Here is a 22,267-nt window from a genome sequence, read left to right on the forward strand (position 1 = left end):
GTTCAGAGTCCCCATCCTCCATATCTCTACCTGGTTCCAATGGAAAATTACACTTAACAGATATTTCAAGGCACTCCCAATGTTACCCTACGAAAGAGATATGCTTTGCAATAGTTAAACCCGAATTTAGCAGTATGTCACTATCAGGACATGTAAAACACACCAGTGAAGGTCCTACCTTTTAAAAGCCCACCATGCCCATTGGGCTGCTTTGGGCATACCTTAAGGGTGACTTGCAGGTAATAAAAGAGAAGGTTTGGCATTGGCAAGTAGGTGCACTTGCCAGGACACATGGTAGTTGAAAACTGCAAACATAGACACTGCAGTGGCAGGTCTGAGGGCTACTCATGTGGGTGTCACAATCAGTGCTGCAGGCCCACTAGTAGTATTTGATTTACAGGCCCTGGACGTACATGGTGCACCATACCAGGGACTTATTGGTAAATCAAAAATGCCAATCATGGATAAACTAATCACAAATACCATTTAGACAGAGAGCACTTGCACTGTAGCACTGGTCAGCAGTGATAAAGTGCCCACAGTCCTAAAGCCAGCAAAAACGAAATTCAGCACAGGATTAAAAACAGGAGGTCAGAAGCCAAAGACTGGAGAAGCCTTGCCAAGGGCTGACAGGTCTAACAGTGTGCCGTTGCTTACCTCACTACATCCCTACTGTTCCCCCTCTGGCAGGTCTACATTTTTATTGATTTTAAAAGAGTGCTGAGAAAGTTTGTTGAAAGGTTTGAAGACTGTACAGATCCACTATATTATAACACACCATCATTCATTCCTTGGGCTTAAGGTTACTTAGCTGCACTCTGTGTGCTGTCTAATGGCTCCATATTTCACTGGTGATTTCTGCTGTAGTGCACTTGTCTGGGCAAGGAGAAATCTGGAGACAATTCAAGGAAGAAAAACAGAAGCATAAATTCATTGTCATGAACATCCCCAGTGGGATGCAGCAGCCACATTCTTAAGTAACTGTGTAATTGAGTAATCATAATTTCCAAGGAGTCAAACTAAAACAAAAGCGGAGATGACGATAGGAGTTTATTTAAGTAAAAAGATATGACAAGCAGGCGTCTCCAAAAATATTGAGTTTTTATATTGACGTACACTTACTAAGGGCGTAGGAACAGTGCGGCATGGAAGAGATTTATTTACCAGCCCACTCTCAGATTTTTGAACGGGGGAAGGGTAACCGAAGGTCCCCCAGGATGTACAGTTTCTATTTTGACCGCTTGGTTAACAAACACAGCAGTTGGCACACAACGTGCAATATACTGTGCGGGGCTCTACTTCTCACTGAAGTATACAAAAAGTGTATAAAAACTGATGGCTGGAATGCTTAAATTTATCTTAGCAAATGGTAATTACTCGGGCCGCATCCCAGTCCATAGTTGTTTCGCACTCCATGTCACCTCAGAAGAGCCAGGATTAGACAGTGTTGTTTTGACCTGACTCCTCGGGTGAAACATATATGCTTATAGAAACTGATTGAGAGCCGTTACAACAGTGATTCCACAATTAGTATGAAGTAAGCAGTTAGGGAGCCCGATATACAATAACAGACTGAGGCCCATGTGTAAGAAAAAGTGGTGCATCATAGATGATGCGCCACTTTTTCTGTGCATCCCTACCGGCACCTAACAACACCATGGCCATATTTATAATACGGTGCACTATGGCGGTCGTTATTTCAATAGTGCAAAAAAATGTGACGCTATTGTGGCGTTTTGCTACACTAGTGTCAAAAATGTTGACAATAGTGTAGTAAAGTGCAAGGAGGCCCATAGGTTTAAATGGGAGTGCCATCTTAACACCTGCTCTGAGCAGGCGTTGAAAATTATGGCAAAAATGGCACAGTGAAATCTATTAAATTTAATTGCGCCATTGTTGCGGGCCTCCTAGTGCCGGAACACCCCCTCTTGCATACATTATGCCTGGCACAGGCATAATGTGGTGCAAGGGGTTACAAAGTGGCACAATGCATGCATTGCACCACTTTGTAAATATGGCATGTGGAAAAAGTCACGTTAGTGCCACCTTACTGTCAAAAAATGATGCTATGGCAGCGCTAAGGTGGCGCTAGGGGCTCTTAAATATGTCCCTAAAAGGCATATTTACATGCCTCTAGCCACTCGGTCGTCACTTTTAGTGGCATTTTGGTGGTTCTGTACATGGCGCCATATTTACAAGACAGCACTAAACTATTTTTGTGGCTTAACGCCACCTTGTAAATATGGGTCCCTCTAATGCAGTTTTTTATGGCAGAGGGGCGTGCAATGGGTATTGCTGTGGGCGTTCCACCGCAACACCCATTGCTTTTGATGCTGCCCCAGATTTACAAGAATCCGTAAATCTGTGGCATCGCCAAAAACTAATGCCACCCCGGGGGTGGCGTTAGCATGGTGCAACAAGAAGAAATACTATTATTCCTCCTTGTTTTTGCCTTTTCTATGTGTGCTGCCTTCTGCAGCACACATAGAAAGAACAAAACACCAGAATGATTGCTTATGTGCAGGAAGGTATTCCTTCCTGCACATAAACATCCAATAATGAGGAGTTGCTACTTCTATGTGTGTTGCACTGTGTGTAACAAATCACCATTGTAGATTCTTTATGTGCAGGAAGAGACACCTTCCTGCACATAAACAACCATTCCCTTCAATGCAGACGTACTTGCACTATGGTGCAAGGATGCCTGTGTTAGTGTTGGCTGCTACATTTAGCGCTAGCAGTATGAGGAATCACAGCGGTGTGCCATATTTGTGTATATATGGCAAATCCCTGCATTTAAGACGTGACACAGTGCAGTGCTGCCAATTTTGGCGCTGCACTGCACCACTTCTGTGTGAAGATGCCCCTAAATATCCATCATTTAAAAAAAATCACAATTTAATTAGCTGTATCAAACAATGATTTAGTGAACATCTTTTCCTGCTTTTCTTTCCACAGTTCCACTAAAACGAACATCCGTTACTTTAGGACCATACATACAAAAAGTAGAAATAATGATTTCCAAATTACGATTCTTATTACATTTCAATTTGGAAATCACAAATCCTAATGTACTGAAGAATAAATGTTAGAATAGTGATTCCTAGTGTGGGGTCACAAATTGACCTTCCTCATGAATATTAATGAAGTAAGTCACAATTTGTGACCCACTAGGAATCATAGCAATCAACAGGATAGTGGCTTGCTGGCAGTGCTTAGTTAACAAAAAATAAGTGCAGGTACCCAAAAGTTTTCTTAGGCTGCTGTCACTCACCTCTTCCACTGAATGCCCATTTCCCTTAGTGGTTCCCTTCACTGGCTCTACACCCAGTCCACTGACCCAGTACTCACCCTCAACTGGAGCTAATGAAAGCCAAGTGTAATAGCTGCGTGAACCTGAAGGAGGGTTTTGGGGGAGAAGCTTTCTAGCAGCATTCCGCCTACATGCCACATGAACCAATAGACTACTGCCAACATAGATGCTCAATTATCCATACAGAGATTTCTAAGGCTGATGGAAAATATACGTTTAAACTGCAGTGCAAATGTGAACCACCAGTAGTTTTCTCAGTGTGACACTCCATCCATCGGTATCTAGTTATGCTTTGGCAGCAGGTAAACACAGCAAGTGTTACTTTTATTTTGATGTCAAAACCCTTAGGGAGAAGATTACACACATTATGGTTCTCTTTATGACTTACTACTGTACCCTGCAACTACAAAGAAGCCTACGAGCTGACGAGCTCTGGTGATGCACCTGTTCGCCTACTGAGTGGTACAAAAACCTGTGAAGACATTCGGCGGCACTTCAAGCAACCCCTTCAGATATATTTTCTCTCTGCTGATGACGGCCGAAAGCCAGAAACACGTGTCCAGAGATACAGCACTTGCTGCACCTACTTAAGGTGAAAGACTTTTTGAAAAATTTCTCTATCTTTAAATCAAATGACTGCATTTACCATGATGCATAGGGGCTATTTTATGCTGGAGTGTGAGGCAGTGTGCTCCCTTTTTTTGTGTGTCTAATTGACGGCTCCCGTGAGCCTACGAGCTGACGAGCTCTGGTGATGCACCTGTTCGCCTACTGAGTGGTACAAAAACCTGTGAAGACATTCGGCGGCACTTCAAGCAACCCCTTCAGATATATTTTCTCTCTGCTGATGACGGCCGAAAGCCAGAAACACGTGTCCAGAGATACAGCACTTGCTGCACCTACTTAAGGTGAAAGACTTTTTGAAAAATTTCTCTATCTTTAAATCAAATGACTGCATTTACCATGATGCATAGGGGCTATTTTATGCTGGAGTGTGAGGCAGTGTGCTCCCTTTTTTTGTGTGTCTAATTGACGGCTCCCGTGAGCCTACGAGCTGACGAGCTCTGGTGATGCACCTGTTCGCCTACTGAGTGGTACAAAAACCTGTGAAGACATTCGGCGGCACTTCAAGCAACCCCTTCAGATATATTTTCTCTCTGCTGATGACGGCCGAAAGCCAGAAACACGTGTCCAGAGATACAGCACTTGCTGCACCTACTTAAGGTGAAAGACTTTTTGAAAAATTTCTCTATCTTTAAATCAAATGACTGCATTTACCATGATGCATAGGGGCTATTTTATGCTGGAGTGTGAGGCAGTGTGCTCCCTTTTTTTGTGTGTCTAATTGACGGCTCCCGTGAGCCTACGAGCTGACGAGCTCTGGTGATGCACCTGTTCGCCTACTGAGTGGTACAAAAACCTGTGAAGACATTCGGCGGCACTTCAAGCAACCCCTTCAGATATATTTTCTCTCTGCTGATGACGGCCGAAAGCCAGAAACACGTGTCCAGAGATACAGCACTTGCTGCACCTACTTAAGGTGAAAGACTTTTTGAAAAATTTCTCTATCTTTAAATCAAATGACTGCATTTACCATGATGCATAGGGGCTATTTTATGCTGGAGTGTGAGGCAGTGTGCTCCCTTTTTTTGTGTGTCTAATTGACGGCTCCCGTGAGCCTACGAGCTGACGAGCTCTGGTGATGCACCTGTTCGCCTACTGAGTGGTACAAAAACCTGTGAAGACATTCGGCGGCACTTCAAGCAACCCCTTCAGATATATTTTCTCTCTGCTGATGACGGCCGAAAGCCAGAAACACGTGTCCAGAGATACAGCACTTGCTGCACCTACTTAAGGTGAAAGACTTTTTGAAAAATTTCTCTATCTTTAAATCAAATGACTGCATTTACCATGATGCATAGGGGCTATTTTATGCTGGAGTGTGAGGCAGTGTGCTCCCTTTTTTTGTGTGTCTAATTGACGGCTCCCGTGAGCCTACGAGCTGACGAGCTCTGGTGATGCACCTGTTCGCCTACTGAGTGGTACAAAAACCTGTGAAGACATTCGGCGGCACTTCAAGCAACCCCTTCAGATATATTTTCTCTCTGCTGATGACGGCCGAAAGCCAGAAACACGTGTCCAGAGATACAGCACTTGCTGCACCTACTTAAGGTGAAAGACTTTTTGAAAAATTTCTCTATCTTTAAATCAAATGACTGCATTTACCATGATGCATAGGGGCTATTTTATGCTGGAGTGTGAGGCAGTGTGCTCCCTTTTTTTGTGTGTCTAATTGACGGCTCCCGTGAGCCTACGAGCTGACGAGCTCTGGTGATGCACCTGTTCGCCTACTGAGTGGTACAAAAACCTGTGAAGACATTCGGCGGCACTTCAAGCAACCCCTTCAGATATATTTTCTCTCTGCTGATGACGGCCGAAAGCCAGAAACACGTGTCCAGAGATACAGCACTTGCTGCACCTACTTAAGGTGAAAGACTTTTTGAAAAATTTCTCTATCTTTAAATCAAATGACTGCATTTACCATGATGCATAGGGGCTATTTTATGCTGGAGTGTGAGGCAGTGTGCTCCCTTTTTTTGTGTGTCTAATTGACGGCTCCCGTGAGCCTACGAGCTGACGAGCTCTGGTGATGCACCTGTTCGCCTACTGAGTGGTACAAAAACCTGTGAAGACATTCGGCGGCACTTCAAGCAACCCCTTCAGATATATTTTCTCTCTGCTGATGACGGCCGAAAGCCAGAAACACGTGTCCAGAGATACAGCACTTGCTGCACCTACTTAAGGTGAAAGACTTTTTGAAAAATTTCTCTATCTTTAAATCAAATGACTGCATTTACCATGATGCATAGGGGCTATTTTATGCTGGAGTGTGAGGCAGTGTGCTCCCTTTTTTTGTGTGTCTAATTGACGGCTCCCGTGAGCCTACGAGCTGACGAGCTCTGGTGATGCACCTGTTCGCCTACTGAGTGGTACAAAAACCTGTGAAGACATTCGGCGGCACTTCAAGCAACCCCTTCAGATATATTTTCTCTCTGCTGATGACGGCCGAAAGCCAGAAACACGTGTCCAGAGATACAGCACTTGCTGCACCTACTTAAGGTGAAAGACTTTTTGAAAAATTTCTCTATCTTTAAATCAAATGACTGCATTTACCATGATGCATAGGGGCTATTTTATGCTGGAGTGTGAGGCAGTGTGCTCCCTTTTTTTGTGTGTCTAATTGACGGCTCCCGTGAGCCTACGAGCTGACGAGCTCTGGTGATGCACCTGTTCGCCTACTGAGTGGTACAAAAACCTGTGAAGACATTCGGCGGCACTTCAAGCAACCCCTTCAGATATATTTTCTCTCTGCTGATGACGGCCGAAAGCCAGAAACACGTGTCCAGAGATACAGCACTTGCTGCACCTACTTAAGGTGAAAGACTTTTTGAAAAATTTCTCTATCTTTAAATCAAATGACTGCATTTACCATGATGCATAGGGGCTATTTTATGCTGGAGTGTGAGGCAGTGTGCTCCCTTTTTTTGTGTGTCTAATTGACGGCTCCCGTGAGCCTACGAGCTGACGAGCTCTGGTGATGCACCTGTTCGCCTACTGAGTGGTACAAAAACCTGTGAAGACATTCGGCGGCACTTCAAGCAACCCCTTCAGATATATTTTCTCTCTGCTGATGACGGCCGAAAGCCAGAAACACGTGTCCAGAGATACAGCACTTGCTGCACCTACTTAAGGTGAAAGACTTTTTGAAAAATTTCTCTATCTTTAAATCAAATGACTGCATTTACCATGATGCATAGGGGCTATTTTATGCTGGAGTGTGAGGCAGTGTGCTCCCTTTTTTTGTGTGTCTAATTGACGGCTCCCGTGAGCCTACGAGCTGACGAGCTCTGGTGATGCACCTGTTCGCCTACTGAGTGGTACAAAAACCTGTGAAGACATTCGGCGGCACTTCAAGCAACCCCTTCAGATATATTTTCTCTCTGCTGATGACGGCCGAAAGCCAGAAACACGTGTCCAGAGATACAGCACTTGCTGCACCTACTTAAGGTGAAAGACTTTTTGAAAAATTTCTCTATCTTTAAATCAAATGACTGCATTTACCATGATGCATAGGGGCTATTTTATGCTGGAGTGTGAGGCAGTGTGCTCCCTTTTTTTGTGTGTCTAATTGACGGCTCCCGTGAGCCTACGAGCTGACGAGCTCTGGTGACGCACCTGTTCGCCTACTGAGTGGTACAAAAACCTGTGAAGACATTCGGCGGCACTTCAAGCAACCCCTTCAGATATATTTTCTCTCTGCTGATGACGGCCGAAAGCCAGAAACACGTGTCCAGAGATACAGCACTTGCTGCACCTACTTAAGGTGAAAGACTTTTTGAAAAATTTCTCTATCTTTAAATCAAATGACTGCATTTACCATGATGCATAGGGGCTATTTTATGCTGGAGTGTGAGGCAGTGTGCTCCCTTTTTTTGTGTGTCTAATTGACGGCTCCCGTGAGCCTACGAGCTGACGAGCTCTGGTGACGCACCTGTTCGCCTACTGAGTGGTACAAAAACCTGTGAAGACATTCGGCGGCACTTCAAGCAACCCCTTCAGATATATTTTCTCTCTGTTGATGACGGCCGAAAGCCAGAAACACGTGTCCAGAGATACAGCACTTGCTGCACCTACTTAAGGTGAAAGACTTTTTGAAAAATTTCTCTATCTTTAAATCAAATGACTGCATTTACCATGATGCATAGGGGCTATTTTATGCTGGAGTGTGAGGCAGTGTGCTCCCTTTTTTTGTGTGTCTAATTGACGGCTCCCGTGAGCCTACGAGCTGACGAGCTCTGGTGATGCACCTGTTCGCCTACTGAGTGGTACAAAAACCTGTGAAGACATTCGGCGGCACTTCAAGCAACCCCTTCAGATATATTTTCTCTCTGCTGATGACGGCCGAAAGCCAGAAACACGTGTCCAGAGATACAGCACTTGCTGCACCTACTTAAGGTGAAAGACTTTTTGAAAAATTTCTCTATCTTTAAATCAAATGACTGCATTTACCATGATGCATAGGGGCTATTTTATGCTGGAGTGTGAGGCAGTGTGCTCCCTTTTTTTGTGTGTCTAATTGACGGCTCCCGTGAGCCTACGAGCTGACGAGCTCTGGTGATGCACCTGTTCGCCTACTGAGTGGTACAAAAACCTGTGAAGACATTCGGCGGCACTTCAAGCAACCCCTTCAGATATATTTTCTCTCTGCTGATGACGGCCGAAAGCCAGAAACACGTGTCCAGAGATACAGCACTTGCTGCACCTACTTAAGGTGAAAGACTTTTTGAAAAATTTCTCTATCTTTAAATCAAATGACTGCATTTACCATGATGCATAGGGGCTATTTTATGCTGGAGTGTGAGGCAGTGTGCTCCCTTTTTTTGTGTGTCTAATTGACGGCTCCCGTGAGCCTACGAGCTGACGAGCTCTGGTGATGCACCTGTTCGCCTACTGAGTGGTACAAAAACCTGTGAAGACATTCGGCGGCACTTCAAGCAACCCCTTCAGATATATTTTCTCTCTGCTGATGACGGCCGAAAGCCAGAAACACGTGTCCAGAGATACAGCACTTGCTGCACCTACTTAAGGTGAAAGACTTTTTGAAAAATTTCTCTATCTTTAAATCAAATGACTGCATTTACCATGATGCATAGGGGCTATTTTATGCTGGAGTGTGAGGCAGTGTGCTCCCTTTTTTTGTGTGTCTAATTGACGGCTCCCGTGAGCCTACGAGCTGACGAGCTCTGGTGATGCACCTGTTCGCCTACTGAGTGGTACAAAAACCTGTGAAGACATTCGGCGGCACTTCAAGCAACCCCTTCAGATATATTTTCTCTCTGCTGATGACGGCCGAAAGCCAGAAACACGTGTCCAGAGATACAGCACTTGCTGCACCTACTTAAGGTGAAAGACTTTTTGAAAAATTTCTCTATCTTTAAATCAAATGACTGCATTTACCATGATGCATAGGGGCTATTTTATGCTGGAGTGTGAGGCAGTGTGCTCCCTTTTTTTGTGTGTCTAATTGACGGCTCCCGTGAGCCTACGAGCTGACGAGCTCTGGTGATGCACCTGTTCGCCTACTGAGTGGTACAAAAACCTGTGAAGACATTCGGCGGCACTTCAAGCAACCCCTTCAGATATATTTTCTCTCTGCTGATGACGGCCGAAAGCCAGAAACACGTGTCCAGAGATACAGCACTTGCTGCACCTACTTAAGGTGAAAGACTTTTTGAAAAATTTCTCTATCTTTAAATCAAATGACTGCATTTACCATGATGCATAGGGGCTATTTTATGCTGGAGTGTGAGGCAGTGTGCTCCCTTTTTTTGTGTGTCTAATTGACGGCTCCCGTGAGCCTACGAGCTGACGAGCTCTGGTGATGCACCTGTTCGCCTACTGAGTGGTACAAAAACCTGTGAAGACATTCGGCGGCACTTCAAGCAACCCCTTCAGATATATTTTCTCTCTGCTGATGACGGCCGAAAGCCAGAAACACGTGTCCAGAGATACAGCACTTGCTGCACCTACTTAAGGTGAAAGACTTTTTGAAAAATTTCTCTATCTTTAAATCAAATGACTGCATTTACCATGATGCATAGGGGCTATTTTATGCTGGAGTGTGAGGCAGTGTGCTCCCTTTTTTTGTGTGTCTAATTGACGGCTCCCGTGAGCCTACGAGCTGACGAGCTCTGGTGATGCACCTGTTCGCCTACTGAGTGGTACAAAAACCTGTGAAGACATTCGGCGGCACTTCAAGCAACCCCTTCAGATATATTTTCTCTCTGCTGATGACGGCCGAAAGCCAGAAACACGTGTCCAGAGATACAGCACTTGCTGCACCTACTTAAGGTGAAAGACTTTTTGAAAAATTTCTCTATCTTTAAATCAAATGACTGCATTTACCATGATGCATAGGGGCTATTTTATGCTGGAGTGTGAGGCAGTGTGCTCCCTTTTTTTGTGTGTCTAATTGACGGCTCCCGTGAGCCTACGAGCTGACGAGCTCTGGTGATGCACCTGTTCGCCTACTGAGTGGTACAAAAACCTGTGAAGACATTCGGCGGCACTTCAAGCAACCCCTTCAGATATATTTTCTCTCTGCTGATGACGGCCGAAAGCCAGAAACACGTGTCCAGAGATACAGCACTTGCTGCACCTACTTAAGGTGAAAGACTTTTTGAAAAATTTCTCTATCTTTAAATCAAATGACTGCATTTACCATGATGCATAGGGGCTATTTTATGCTGGAGTGTGAGGCAGTGTGCTCCCTTTTTTTGTGTGTCTAATTGACGGCTCCCGTGAGCCTACGAGCTGACGAGCTCTGGTGATGCACCTGTTCGCCTACTGAGTGGTACAAAAACCTGTGAAGACATTCGGCGGCACTTCAAGCAACCCCTTCAGATATATTTTCTCTCTGCTGATGACGGCCGAAAGCCAGAAACACGTGTCCAGAGATACAGCACTTGCTGCACCTACTTAAGGTGAAAGACTTTTTGAAAAATTTCTCTATCTTTAAATCAAATGACTGCATTTACCATGATGCATAGGGGCTATTTTATGCTGGAGTGTGAGGCAGTGTGCTCCCTTTTTTTGTGTGTCTAATTGACGGCTCCCGTGAGCCTACGAGCTGACGAGCTCTGGTGATGCACCTGTTCGCCTACTGAGTGGTACAAAAACCTGTGAAGACATTCGGCGGCACTTCAAGCAACCCCTTCAGATATATTTTCTCTCTGCTGATGACGGCCGAAAGCCAGAAACACGTGTCCAGAGATACAGCACTTGCTGCACCTACTTAAGGTGAAAGACTTTTTGAAAAATTTCTCTATCTTTAAATCAAATGACTGCATTTACCATGATGCATAGGGGCTATTTTATGCTGGAGTGTGAGGCAGTGTGCTCCCTTTTTTTGTGTGTCGGATTGAAAGAGGAGACAGGCTGACCTCACTCCTGATACACACACACACACAGAAGAAAAAAACCTGTGCACTACCCTCTCCACATTTCAAGAACTGCTCCCAAGCCATATACAAAGTGTACACCTTGACAGTAATGTGAAATGCCTATAGGGGTGTTAGAAATTTGGCCTCCAATTGGCAGAAGTATGCACCCTGGCCAAATAGGGACCACAATCCTAGTCAGAGTAAGTCAAATTCACAACCTAAATTAACCTGTGCTCACCCTCTGATAGCTTGGCACAGAGCAGAAGGCAAAGTGTAAAGTATTTGTGCAAAACACATGCAGCAATCACAATGAAAACACCACAAAAGGACTCCACAGAGGGTTATGAAAACTACAGATTATTTATCTGTGTGAATCAAGACCAAAATGACAAAAAATCTAATTTTATCAGATCTTGATATCAGTTTGTAAAGTTATTAAAAAACAAAGCTTTTAGCAAGTTACCTGGTCTAAAATGATGTGGAGAATTCTATGATGTGACTGCACTTCATTTAGGTGAATAATGGCAATGCTCCGGTCTCACCTCAGCTCTGTGGAAAGAAATGTTGTCAAGGCCACGGGGAAGCAGTAAGTGAGCAGGTGACTCCAAGAAAACACCTCTGCGGCCACTGGTTGAAAAATAAGGTAGTATTGAGGAGGTTGGCGATGAAGCAGAAGCGTGCACAAAGGTGCAGCACAACTTTGTTCCCTGAGCAGTTGGGAGGAGACTGCGGATGCCGAAATGAAGTTGCTCCACAGTCCTTGCAGAAGCGGGTGCTGGTTGCAGGGAAGCCAATCCACAGTCCTCTCAAAGCGGGCAGCATGTAGCAAGGAAGCCGCTCTTAGATCTTTGAGTTCCTGGAGACCCCTAGTAGAACCAGAGGCAAGTCAGCCAGCCCTTGGAGTCACTCTAGGGATAGCTCTTAGTTCTTTGTCTGCAGGGCAGAGATCAGCAGGTAACAGGGCTGCACAGCACACCGGAGCTGCAGTTCCTGGGAACAGACAATCCTGGCAGAGTGGCAAAACATCAGTCTTTACTCGAGCAGAGTTCTGTTGAGTCCAGAAGTGTACTGATCTTAGGAGATCTGAGACCCAAAACTTATACCAAAAAGTGCATTTGATGTGGGGTATGTCTTCAAAAGGTTTCTCTGAAGTGCACAAGTCCCCCTTTCAGCCCAGCCCTGGCTCCTGACTATCAGTGGGAGGAAATCAGCCCCTTTGTGTGGGCTCAGGCCACTACCCTTTGAAATGTAAGTGGGAGCCATTACCAACCTCCTCCCCAGGAAGACCCATCAGTATGCAGATGAATGCAGATGCAGTGGAGTAGCCTGTGTTGTAGGTGTCTGAAGGGAATGCACAAATGTAGCAGGCACAATCAGTGTGCAGGCCCACTAATAACATTTAATTTACAGGCCCTGGATAAATGGTATACCACTTTACAAGGGACTCACACCTAAATTAAATTTGCCATTTGTGGAGACATCAATGTTACCATGTTTACCATGCACTTTAGCACTGGTTAGCTATGGTAAAGTGCTCTGAGTCCTAAGGCCAACAAAAAGATACAGCAACAAACAGGAGGTAAAAGGCAAAAAGTCTGGGGTAAAACCACCCTAAGGATGCCAGGTATAAGAACAGGCATTTCAGGCACAACTCTGAGGTGGAAGGGATAAGAGACGAGAAGAGAAAAGTAAGTGGTGCCGCGAAAAGAAAACTAAGAAACTGTAAAGAAACTTCCAATGAAAGAGGAAGAGAAGTAAAGAACTCCATGTGAAGAGCAAAGGAGTGCTGCAAAAAATAATTGAAAATGAATGGTGAGCTTCAGTCATATAATGGAAATTGGTAGTGCAAAGATATGGGAAAGAAAAAACAGAAAATGCATGGCATATGAGCAATCGAGGTGGGTGGGCTACTGAAAATTCTTGCTTGATGCCTGGCTATGACCCGGCTTGAGGTCCTCTTGGGCCCTCAAACCCAAAAAGAGCGAGCCTTCATAAAGCCTCATTTTCCACTGAAGCTGAAGTGCAGCTTTTTGTTGTGCTGTAGGTTTATTACAGATCAGAGAAATGTTTTTTAAGACCAGTGTAGGACTGTGAAAGCACTATTTATGCAAATGCTGTATTGAATTTGCAGTAAAATCGGCCGATTGTTACAATTAAGCACTTTAACCTGCTCTATAGAGGGTCTTAATATGTCTTAATAGCTGGCCTGGGCGGCCCTCACAGATGGTGATAGAAATGCAGACAGCCTGCTCGATATAAGCTCCTTGTGTGTCTGTCTGTATCTAAGCGCTGCACTATAGTGAAGAGGTGCAATTCCGTTGCATCCCTGAGACCTATTGTTTTTCTAATGTGTGTAATTGGCTTTACAGAGGTATATCAGCATTACAAAAGTGAACACAGGTTTCCTTATTTGTTACTTTAGCAAGGCTTCTTGTGTCAATTTGATTTATGATATAATGTGCTATAAATGTAACATAATGACTGATTTCGTGTCTCAAAGACAAACGCACATAATTGGGCTCTGATGTATGATAGGAGAAAGAAAAAGGTAACTAGTACTCTCCTGGCTGACTTGCGCAATATGAAACCTGGAAACATTACATGAAACATGTGGCTTCCACCTAACTACATTGTGTGATCTTAGACAACAACTTTTTTTACCTCTGTGCCTCGCTTTACTAATTATCACACGAAAGCACCTTAAAATGCACCTTCGAGGGTGGGCACGGTTCTAAAACATCTCTTGTACATGGTTTAAAATACTCACGCTACTTCATCTATAATAGCACCTAAGCAATACAATGGGGTTACAAGACAACTAAGGGCCAGATTTAAGAGGGCCTAGCGCCTCCTTGCTTCACATTAGCATCATTTTTTTGACACTAATGTGGCCCAACGAGGCCAAAATCTCCGTGGTAGATTTACAAAGTGGCACAATGGATGCATTGCACCATTTTGTAACCCCTTGCGCCACATTATGTCTGTGCCAGGCATAATGTAGGCAAGGAGGACGTTCCCCTGTTGGGGGGGATGAAAAAATGGTGCAAAGAATTCTAAAAGATTTCTTTGCAGCATTTTTTTCTGCATTTTTAACGCCTGCTCAGAACAGACATTAAAAGGGGGCACACCATTGGTTACAAAGAGCTCCTATGCACTGTTCAGGGTTAGCGGCAACATTTTGGCACCAACCCTGAACTCTACACCAATAGCATCAAAAATTCTGATGCTATTGCCCCAACTCTGCATCATGGTGCGCCGTATTTTTGATACGGCACACACATGGTGGCAGTAGGGGGCGCTAAGGGGTGCAAGGAAAGTGGTGCTGCACTGGGTGCAGCGTCACTTTTCTTATATCTGCCCCTAAATATCCTCAGTCTTGGTTCAGTAATGGCATAGTCATCAGAGCAATTGGGGTGTGGCATGGCAGTTACTAAATTCATGTTTAGAGTTTATCAGTCTTTTTTATATATGATTCGATCTGTGTTTCACGGCCCTTCTCTATGTATATCCCATCCATTGTTTATCTAGTATCAGTATGTTTTACCCTGGAATCACTTTCCACCTTTAAAAGTTGGATGAGCCAGTAAACTAATAAGGAATCTGCAAATTGGGCCATGTGCGACTTCTAAAAAAGTTTTGTTCATATGGCCCTAATTTTTAAAAAAATAACTAACTGAAACGCAACCTCTGTCAAAGACACGCTTTGATTTTGGATTTTTTTTTTAACTGTGCGTTTTAGACTACCTATAATAAGAAATCTTTACAAACCAAATTAAATACAAAAGAATATTTGGATAAATCATGTTCAGCTCATGTTAAATGTATCTGCTCTACTGAAATATGCAGACTTCTTTGAATACATTTCGAAAATTCGCTATTCTTAATACCAACCAAATTAAGAGTTATTTTGACACGTACACATTCACCTTTATCCACATAATTAACAGGTTTTATGTTAAGGAGCTTTTAAAGGACAATAACTTACATCCCTATCATACAACACAGTTAGCACCTAAAATTACTGATTTCTTTCAATACAACGGGTATTAATCTCTTTAAACAGTTTCTGCAGGATTTTATTTTTTATTTAGTATTATTGAGGAGTGTGATCCTGACAGGTTTCCATCACACTCCTTTTTTATCAATAGACATAGGCTGAGCCATGACCATTAAAGGGGGGCGGAAGAAGGGCAGCTCACAGCCTCAGGTTGGCGCCCATTTTGACACTCTTGATAATTCCACTGGTCAAACAGGTTCAGCCAGAAGTCCTAAGAAAACCAGACTTGCATTAAATGCAGAGATCCACCTGAGTCTGAGTGGAGCAGCAGCTAGGGCTTCTCGGGTCAGGGCAGTGTTCAGGACTTCAGATCATTATCTCAAGCCCAGGATGTACATGCCCTAGTCTAGAGTCAACAAAGTGACTTGCCAGCTAGATCAGCAACAATATGAGGCCCACCTTGGTTGCAGCAGTACCAAACTTTGGACCAGCCCGGTCAAGGGAGGCCCCTGTAGCCCATCCAGTGTAGCATAATCGGCAGGCCCTCACTAATAACTACCATAACTCTTTAGAGTCCCAGCGCAGGACTGAAAGGACCATTGCACTCAAGCAGTACCAAATGCTTGAAGGAATATGGCACAGTCAGCAGGCATACTGCTGAAACAGCATAGCTCTGAACCTTCCAGAGCAACTTTGGGGGTGAAACCAATATTGTCTTGGGATACGAAACTCAAGCAACATGACCTTTCTTGGTGGTGTCTTGTCAGTCTTAGGACCCAGCACTGTGTGCTGTGCCCAGCAGCAAATTCCTAGTGCTAGAAGACATCAGCAATCTCTGCATGCTGTTGGTTTTAAAATATCTTTTTTAAGCTTAAGTTGATATTGCTGCCACTACTTTGGGACTGGGGACTGTGTTCCATTTCTTGCTTGCATCGGCTGTTGTGCTGGTTAGCGCTCTAGTGCTCTCTGCTCTGACTGCTACTTAATGAGCAGGTCAACGCGGACGCACAGTAGGTAATGGTGCTCCCCATGACATTCCTTTAAAATAGCCTTTTTAATCTTGAATTTATACTGTGTTTGGGGGAAGGTGAAGAATTGTTCTTATCTTTTATTGTTGTGCTGCCTTACCTCCCTTCGGTCCAACGCAGCTCCATGCAAACAGGAGCTGATTGAGCAGAGAGGGTGTGGCACTTGTGGAATTCGTCCCACTTCCTGCCTGCATTGGCCATTGAGCTTGTTGGGTCCTTCTATCGGACCAGTGGTAGTGGGCCGGGGATAAATTGTCAGCAGGAAAGAAATGACACCACACCCAGTATTGCTAGTGGTCACTGCCTATTGGCGCCAAACCAACAGGCTCCTTTATTTTCTCTCCCCATGACGTCAGGGCAAAACCAACCGCACCTCTCACAACAAAGGGTTGTCATCAGCTTGAGATGATAACACTTTCCGAACACCTCTTTTGTCATGGTATACCCCTGGTTCCAACACAACAGAGCTGATAAGCGCTCTAGTGCTTTCTGCTCTAGCTGCTGCTTAATGAGCAGGTCAGGGGCGGAAGCGCAGCGGGTGTGCCGCTGGTGCGCTAAAGGCAAACTCATCTGCTGTCTGTCCATGTCCGACTGGGGTCTGGGACCCTGGTACCCCCCTGTCAGACAGACTGACATATTCATCTGCCCAACTTTCAACTTTAAGACCTACTTGCCCTTCAAGCTGTCAGTCTTTAGGCTTACGGGTGAATCAGCTGACAAGCAACTGCTTTGATTTCTCTTTCCAACTTACGGATAGTGTCGCAATCAGAGCGCTGCATTGAATTGCCACTGCTAGGGGGCTGATGATGCTAATGCTTTCCATATTTTTTGTATAATCTGTTGCTACCTCTCCAAATATCAGAAGCACATTTTTAATTTTCTATGGGAAAACAACCCAGATGTCCTGTTTCTGACAGAGACATGGCTCTATGAGGGTTCATTACCATATGTGATTGTGGCACGCCCACCTAACTATACTATAGTCAGGAAATATACACAGGATAGGTCATGCGGGGGGATTGCTATTGTGTTTAAAAAAAGAATACAAATTCAAAATTGGTGTTCCTCCATTCCTGACCTAATAGCCCCTTATATTTTAAAATGTGCCAAGTTCACGTTGCTTGATGATACTAATATCCACCTGGATGATTCTAAGTGTAGTTATGCCATTACATTTATTGAAGATCTGAATAGTTTGAATCTGACCATCACACAAAGCTGGCCACCTTTTAGACCCGTTTTTTTCCAATGTAAAGGATCTGACTACGGATCCGCCTAAACCACTAATTTAGCCAGATCATTTAGCTGTACCTTTTCACATCAGAATCCCGGTCTCCCCAGGTTTGGATCAGTTGAACTCGGTAAATATGACCAGGAAGTGGGCCAAACTGGACATTCCGGCCTTGAATACTTAACTTCAGAGCACTATGCCTGCCCTAAAACAAACAGTTGAAGAGGAACAGGATTTAGTAGATAGATAGATTACTAATACCTTAGAGACAGTATTACTGCCTTCAGCTAAACGTTCAGGAAGGCTTCACTCACCGACATCTTGATTTAACGAAACACTTCAAATCGAAAATAAATGTTGTAAGGGCTTTGAAAGACACTTGAAGAAGTATTATGTTGAGGAGTTGAAAGCTACTTATAAACTAGCAATGAAAAGCTATCATGGGCTTTGCGGAGCTGCACAAATGTGGTTTTATTCAGACAAAATCACCAACGCCCAAAATATTCCTAAGGTGCTCTTCAATATGGTTAGAGAACATTCTGACCCAAGCAAATTGTCTCCTCTCCTTCTGCTGTCACAGCCTAAATGCAAGGGGCTTGTCCATTTTTGTTACCAAAAAAGTGAAAGATATCATCTTCACTTTTTTTAAGGAGAATGTGGGTAACCTTCAATCAATTTGTTTGGCTGTCTGTAACAACACCTCATTCGTCACTCGTGACGTGGCTGACGGCAACCCATTCACTTCTGGCTCAACATCTAAAATGGAGTCATGGCCCCTATTGAACTTCCAGATCTTTTGGACATCTCATGCTCGCTTAAATCGGACTCATCACTTGATCCTTTGCCACCTAATAAGCTTGGCCTTCTAGACGTGCACTTTTTGCAGGTGGTGATGGACCTTATCAATTACTCTCTGTTAGTCTGAAGGGTGCCCCAGAGTTGGAAGCATGTAATGGTCCTCCCACTTCTAAAAAAACCCAATCTTGACCCGACCAACTGGTCAAACTTCCGATTGATTTATTTACTGCTCATTTTGGAGTAACATGTAAACACCTGACTTATATCATTTGTTTGGGCTCAAAACTATATACATCCTTCACAGTCGGGCTTTAGGGCAAACCATGGCACTGAATCCACCCTCCTGGGGGTCACCGAACATCTTAGACGACGTCTAGATGAGAGGGAAACAGTCATGCTTATTTTACTTGATCTCAGTGCTACCTTCGATACTGTGCCTCACTCTATTTTGGTTGAAAAACTGATAACTATGGGCCTTGATAATACAGCACTGGATTGGCTTACATCATTCCTTGATGATTGGATGTTCCACATTTTTTCAGCCAATGGGAGGTTAGCGTCAAGAGCTCTCACTTCTGGTGTACCCCAGGGCTCTTTACTAAGCCCCCATGCTGTTTAATATCTAGATCCACCCTCTAGCAGATGTAGTGGATAGCTGTGGCCTAACCCTATTCTCTTATGCAGATGACACACAGATCATCTTTTCTTTGTCATCTGCACAGGACCCTGGTTCCTCTGCTCTTAACTAGAGCTTGAGCCAAATTTCCCTATGGATGAATAACAACCTTCTCAAGCTCAACAGTGGTAAGATGGAGGTTATGGTCCTAGGTAAGAACCCACTTTGCTAAGGTCCACAGCTTTGGCTCCCTAGGGGCTCCCCCCCAAACCATAATCCCAAGACCAAAATGTGAGTTGTTGCTGGATGAAAATCTATCTATGAAGCCTCAGGTAGCCAAGGTCTCCTCCACCTGCTTTGTGGTGCTCAAGTGGGTGAAAAAGATTATCTGAAAGCTTCTGCTACCAGCTCAAAGGACGCTGATTTAAACCCCCATTCTATCGAGGCTAGATCATGGCAACATATTCTATTTAGGCATTGATGGGGCTTTGTTTTGACGAGCACAGTTTGTATAGAATTCAGCTGATGCTCTTCTGTTTTGGCTGCCAAACTTTGCTTCGGTTTCACATCTTGTCCACAAGCTCCACTGGCTTACGATCACAAAGCGCATCCAATTCAAAACCCTGTGCTATATGTACAAGGCTAAAGCTGGTTTGGGCCCATGGTATATCCAGGAACTGGTGGTGCCCTATCAGCACATACATACACTAAGATCAATGAATTAGAGCATGTACACTGTGCCTAGGTTTAGATTTGCCCGCATAGGTGGGTTGTGGAATAGTCTTCCAGAGTCTCTGAGAAACTGCACTTCACTCCTCCAATTTCATAAAAGCTTGAAGACCTGGTTATTTTAAACAGTGGCCAAGGTCATTCTAATCTCTGCTTAGCACCAGGAAACCCTCTGTGGGTAGCTGTAGCGCTTTATATGACCATAAAGAAAAAAATATGAAGCACTGACAGCAGAAGGCATATGTATCACCACTATGCACATTTATGTGTTTCTTTGTCACTGTTTTCCTTCCAAGCCATACGATTTTCCAGATTTATACAGGTTAATGTGGACTTGCAGTGCCTATGCCACCACAGTACCAAGGCCACCACAAATTAGGTTGGGTCAGTATTACAATCTGGAGGCTCTCCTTATCTTCCAAAATTTAAATGTCTCATATGCCCATGGCACTTACATCAACTGCACAATATCGACTACCAACATATTGTAAAGTGAAGTAGATGTGGCGTTAGAATAGGAAATCTATATTCCCCAATGTTTCCTTACCTTGATGACCTTAAGGTAGCTGCTATTTTGGAGTCTCTATAAGTGCAGGTCAATATGACGGACCATGTTATTTTGACATACAACTATGACAAGCGTTGCTGCACAAAATACATTCTAGATTGTTTGTCAAATTCCTACCCTTGTTTCACATAGCTTTCAGGAACTTCAATCATTTCTCAGACGTTTTTTAGGGTCGAGCGAGCAAGCGCTTTGTCCCTGTTGTAATCTCTCTGTGGGATTTTAACTACGCCCATGTCACGCCCATCACTTTCGTTGGTTCGTGGGATTGCCTTTTAAAATTTACTTGATTTCATTAGTGAAAGGCATGCATATGTCATGCCTTTTCCAGTGTTTAGCCCTCCTCAAAAGCACCGGTAAACTACTGAAAACTTAAGAGGCTTCATGTTTTCCGTATGGTTTCTAGACTACTTTTTTTCTTTATTTCATAGGCAGTTCGATCTTGCTGAGCAGTAATCGAGCGCTTTTCATGACTACCAGTTTAATTCAATTGTTTATCCTAGCGCTCCTTTGCGAATTCAAGGTTTTACACAGCACGATTGTGCTCAGTTTTTTAAATTACTTTGCAAATGCGAAACCGGACTGGTCTTCACGCTCATGGCGTGGCGCTTCAAATCGTCTGTGACATTTTATTACTTTTCAATTTTAGTTTATGTGGCAAGAAAAGTCCGGTTAGGAGTTTACAATGCAAATAGCTCTAACTCGAGCAAACGCGAGACCCATTTTTTTGTTTGTTTTGTTTTACATGCCACTACCTATATTCCAGTGCCTTGCAGAAGGGTTCAATTAAAAAAAATGCACAGAATAGCATAAAGCAGATGGTCTGCCTCCTAACCCTTCAGGAGGCTGGAGCTGCGAGAACTTCGATTACTGCAAAAACAAGAACACAGAAACCAGACTGTGCTCAACTCCAAGCATCAGCTGGATGACCAGACGATGAGGCGCTTTGAGCAGGAGGCTCACATAGGTTTTACACTTTGTTGATAGATAAAAAGCGGCAGACGTAAAATGTACAATTTTTTTGTTTTAATAAAAACAAGATTTTTATATGGGTGGAAGATGTGTATTAACGAAGCAAAAGTGTATAATTTTGTGGCACTGAAAGTGGGTTCAGGACCACGCCTGATACTTTTCTAAAAATACTTGTTAACATAGTCAAAACTAGTCCCAGCTCATCTGCATTATATCTGTGTGGAAGTGTTACGCTTAAACCATACGCAGTTAAATACCTGCAGTGGATTTAACAGAGTTGAGTACAACTGCAAATGCTGCTGATGTGTCTTGTCAGAATACATTCTGGTCTCCATTGTATGATGTTGTAGATGCTTTACAGCTGTCAAATGTGTGACTGAATATTTGTGTGTAAGGGTCTTTCATAAGTGTGTAAGTGTTGGTATGTGTTGTTCATTGTCAGGTTTTTGGTTATAGATCATTGAATATTTCATCAAGGCAATTTTTGGTTAGTGTCTATATCTGGTGTGTTCAGAGTAGGAGCCTAAAGTGGTGGGGTACCCTCAGTGTATTCTTGATGTATCTTTTCCAGTTGATTTTTGCCAATAAAAAAACTCCCATTTTTAGGTCAAGTGCGCAAGCGCTTTGACCTGCTTTTAACCACGCCCACTTCATGCCCATCACTTTCACTCGTTCCTGGGCTTGCCTTCTAAAAATCCTTTGTTATCATTGGGAAAAATGAAAAAGAGTAACGACTATAACAAACATTAAAAGCAAAAATGTCCTTTAACTGTTGGGCAAAAGGTGGTGGATCCCTGTAAGGAATAAGAAATCCTCAACAGCCGCGGCTCGCGTGACACTGAAGTGGTGGGGTGAGGCGGCACGAAGGGGGAGGGGCTGAGCACTGCCCCTCACACTCATCACCCACGAGGCCCCACCCCTTTTCCACAAAAACAATAATAAACAAAGTTTAGGGTGGGAGGGGTGACGCTTCACCGCCCTTATGGAGGAGCCGCCCCTGATCATCACCATGGAA

Source organism: Pleurodeles waltl, chromosome 3_1 (genome assembly GCF_031143425.1).
Source record: "Pleurodeles waltl isolate 20211129_DDA chromosome 3_1, aPleWal1.hap1.20221129, whole genome shotgun sequence".
NCBI lineage: Eukaryota > Metazoa > Chordata > Amphibia > Caudata > Salamandridae > Pleurodeles > Pleurodeles waltl.